The sequence below is a fragment of the Schistocerca serialis genome, unplaced genomic scaffold (genome assembly GCF_023864345.2).
Source record: "Schistocerca serialis cubense isolate TAMUIC-IGC-003099 unplaced genomic scaffold, iqSchSeri2.2 HiC_scaffold_347, whole genome shotgun sequence".
NCBI lineage: Eukaryota > Metazoa > Arthropoda > Insecta > Orthoptera > Acrididae > Schistocerca > Schistocerca serialis.
Window position 1 is genome coordinate 1 of NW_026047919.1, and position 4,098 is coordinate 4,098.

The 4,098-nt window shown below is 57.8% G+C and overlaps 2 non-coding genes across 2 annotated transcripts; both read right to left on the reverse strand.

The window, feature by feature from the left end:
• Positions 1 to 1,337: 1,337 nt before the first annotated feature.
• Positions 1,338 to 1,492, reverse strand: LOC126445622 (5.8S ribosomal RNA). The gene has a single exon (XR_007583031.1). It is a non-coding gene; the product is annotated as a 5.8S ribosomal RNA (ribosomal RNA).
• Positions 1,493 to 1,843: 351 nt separating this feature from the next.
• LOC126445624 (small subunit ribosomal RNA) lies at positions 1,844 to 3,751 on the reverse strand. Its single transcript, XR_007583033.1, has one exon. It is a non-coding gene; the product is annotated as a small subunit ribosomal RNA (ribosomal RNA).
• Positions 3,752 to 4,098: the final 347 nt, after the last annotated feature.

Genomic DNA, 4,098 nt, shown 5'->3' on the forward strand with positions numbered 1-4,098 from the left:
GTTCACCATCTTTCGGGTCCCAACGTGTACGCTCTAGGTGCGCCTCACCTCGCAATGAGGACGAGACGCCCCGGGAGTGCGGAGGCCGCCGCCCCGTGAAGGGCGGGGAAGCCCCATCCTCCCTCGGCCCGCGCAAGGCGAGACCTTCACTTTCATTACGCCTTTAGGTTTCGTACAGCCCAATGACTCGCGCACATGTTAGACTCCTTGGTCCGTGTTTCAAGACGGGTCGTGAAATTGTCCAAAGCTGAAGCGCCGCTGACGGGAGCGATTATTCCGCCCGAGAGCATCCCGAGCCAACAGCGGCGCGGGTCCGGGGCCGGGCCAGGTAGGTCCGTCATCCGGGAAGAACCGCGCGCGCTTGCCGGGAGCCCGAGCGCCCAAAGGGGCGAATCGACTCCTCCAGATATACCGCCGGGCAGCCAGCCAGGACACCGGGGCTCTGCCCAACAGACGCGAACCGAGGCCCGCGGAAGGACAGGCTGCGCACCCGGGCCGTAGGCCGGCACCCAGCGGGTCGCGACGTCCTACTAGGGGAGAAGTGCGGCCCACCGCACACCGGAACGGCCCCACCCCGCGGCGAGTGGAAAGGCAACCGGACACGACCCCGCCGCGGATTGCTCCGCGCGGGCGGCCGGCCCCATCTGCCGAGGGCGGAGGCCAGTGGCCGGATGGGCGTGAATCTCACCCGTTCGACCTTTCGGACTTCTCACGTTTACCCCAGAACGGTTTCACGTACTTTTGAACTCTCTCTTCAAAGTTCTTTTCAACTTTCCCTCACGGTACTTGTTCGCTATCGGTCTCGTGGTCATATTTAGTCTCAGATGGAGTTTACCACCCACTTGGAGCTGCACTCTCAAGCAACCCGACTCGAAGGAGAGGTCCCGCCGACGCTCGCACCGGCCGCTACGGGCCTGGCACCCTCTACGGGCCGTGGCCTCATTCAAGTTGGACTTGGGCTCGGCGCGAGGCGTCGGGGTAGTGGACCCTCCCAAACACCACATGCCACGACAGGCGGCAGCCTGCGGGGTTCGGTGCTGGACTCTTCCCTGTTCGCTCGCCGCTACTGGGGGAATCCTTGTTAGTTTCTTTTCCTCCGCTTAGTAATATGCTTAAATTCAGCGGGTAGTCTCGCCTGCTCTGAGGTCGTTGTACGAGGTGTCGCACGCCACACCGCCAGCCGGCTGTGCACGCTACCGAGTAAGTACCGGTATGCGAACCGCCAGGCGACGGGCGCGCATCGCACGTTTAAGGAGACGCGGCCGGCCCCACAGGCGGCCACGACACTCCCAGGTCTGCGAAGCGGGGCAAACGCCGCGCGCTTCAGTATACGTAGCCGACCCTCAGCCAGACGTGGCCCGGGAACGGAATCCATGGACCGCAATGTGCGTTCGAAACGTCGATGTTCATGTGTCCTGCAGTTCACATGTCGACGCGCAATTTGCTGCGTTCTTCATCGACCCACGAGCCGAGTGATCCACCGTCCTGGGTGATCTTTTCGTAGTTTCCACTATCTCTTTCAAGACAGTTGCATAGGCGGGACTGAGGCGTGTGGCGGCCCCTGTTCCAGCGTTCAGTGTCCAACGGCCTCACGGCCGATGGGCGTCGTACGGCTCCACACCGGAGCGGACAGGCACTCGGGCGAAAGTCATTCAAAACCGGCGCCAGGCGCCAGGTGCCGCAGGCCAGCCGCTCCAGCGCTTCAGCGCTCGTACCACACAACATTGCCGTTAGTTTTGAGACGAACGCGTGGTTCCGCACGCGGCGCACAGCTACTGCGAGCCGTACAGGTAGCGTGTTGCGCGACACGACACGCACATCGAAAGACATGCAGTCTAGTCGGTAATGATCCTTCCGCAGGTTCACCTACGGAAACCTTGTTACGACTTTTACTTCCTCTAAATGATCAAGTTTGGTCATCTTTCCGGTAGCATCGGCAACGACAGAGTCAATGCCGCGTACCAGTCCGAAGACCTCACTAAATCATTCAATCGGTAGTAGCGACGGGCGGTGTGTACAAAGGGCAGGGACGTAATCAACGCGAGCTTATGACTCGCGCTTACTGGGAATTCCTCGTTCATGGGGAACAATTGCAAGCCCCAATCCCTAGCACGAAGGAGGTTCAGCGGGTTACCCCGACCTTTCGGCCTAGGAAGACACGCTGATTCCTTCAGTGTAGCGCGCGTGCGGCCAGAACATCTAAGGGCATCACAGACCTGTTATTGCTCAATCTCGTGCGGCTAGAAGCCGCCTGTCCCTCTAAGAAGAAAAGTAATCGCTGACAGCACGAAGGATGTCACGCGACTAGTTAGCAGGCTAGAGTCTCGTTCGTTATCGGAATTAACCAGACAAATCGCTCCACCAACTAAGAACGGCCATGCACCACCACCCACCGAATCAAGAAAGAGCTATCAATCTGTCAATCCTTCCGGTGTCCGGGCCTGGTGAGGTTTCCCGTGTTGAGTCAAATTAAGCCGCAGGCTCCACTCCTGGTGGTGCCCTTCCGTCAATTCCTTTAAGTTTCAGCTTTGCAACCATACTTCCCCCGGAACCCAAAAGCTTTGGTTTCCCGGAGGCTGCCCGCCGAGTCATCGGAGGAACTGCGGCGGATCGCTGGCTGGCATCGTTTATGGTTAGAACTAGGGCGGTATCTGATCGCCTTCGAACCTCTAACTTTCGTTCTTGATTAATGAAAACATACTTGGCAAATGCTTTCGCTTCTGTTCGTCTTGCGACGATCCAAGAATTTCACCTCTAACGTCGCAATACGAATGCCCCCGCCTGTCCCTATTAATCATTACCTCGGGTTCCGAAAACCAACAAAATAGAACCGAGGTCCTATTCCATTATTCCATGCACACAGTATTCAGGCGGGCTTGCCTGCTTTAAGCACTCTAATTTGTTCAAAGTAAACGTGCCGGCCCACCGAGACACTCAATAAAGAGCACCCTGGTAGGATTTCAACGGGGTCCGCCTCGGGACGCACGAGCACGCACGAGGCGGTCGCACGCCTTCGGCTCGCCCCACCGGCAGGACGTCCCACGATACATGCCAGTTAAACACCGACGGGCGGTGAACCAACAGCGTGGGACACAAATCCAACTACGAGCTTTTTAACCGCAACAACTTTAATATATGCTATTGGAGCTGGAATTACCGCGGCTGCTGGCACCAGACTTGCCCTCCAATAGATACTCGTTAAAGGATTTAAAGTGTACTCATTCCGATTACGGGGCCTCGGATGAGTCCCGTATCGTTATTTTTCGTCACTACCTCCCCGTGCCGGGAGTGGGTAATTTGCGCGCCTGCTGCCTTCCTTGGATGTGGTAGCCGTTTCTCAGGCTCCCTCTCCGGAATCGAACCCTGATTCCCCGTTACCCGTTACAACCATGGTAGGCGCAGAACCTACCATCGACAGTTGATAAGGCAGACATTTGAAAGATGCGTCGCCGGTACGAGGACCGTGCGATCAGCCCTAAGTTATTCAGAGTCACCAAGGCAAACGGACCGGACGAGCCGACCGATTGGTTTTGATCTAATAAAAGCGTCCCTTCCATCTCTGGTCGGGACTCTGTTTGCATGTATTAGCTCTAGAATTACCACAGTTATCCAAGTAACGTGGGTACGATCTAAGGAACCATAACTGATTTAATGAGCCATTCGCGGTTTCACCTTAATGCGGCTTGTACTGAGACATGCATGGCTTAATCTTTGAGACAAGCATATGACTACTGGCAGGATCAACCAGGGAGCTGCGTCAACTAGAGCTGAGCAGCCGGCCGCCCGGGAGTGTGTCCCGGGGGCCCGCGCGAACACGCAAGCGTCCGCTCAATTATTCTGCAAACAGGAGGAGGCTGAGCTCCCCTGCACAACACACCTCGAAACCCTCTCAGGTCCCGGCGGCGCGCAGCGCCGTCCTAAGTACTTGGTCGGGTTCGAGAGAGGCGCAATCGCCCGGAGTTAGGCGAGTAGACGCTTTAGGTGCGACCACCCGTGCTCCCAACTGAGCTTGCCGCTGCCGACAGAGGCCCGGGAGCGTGCTGTCGTGGCATTGCCGGCGGGAGACAACACGCGCCACCTACGGTGACCGGCAGCTCC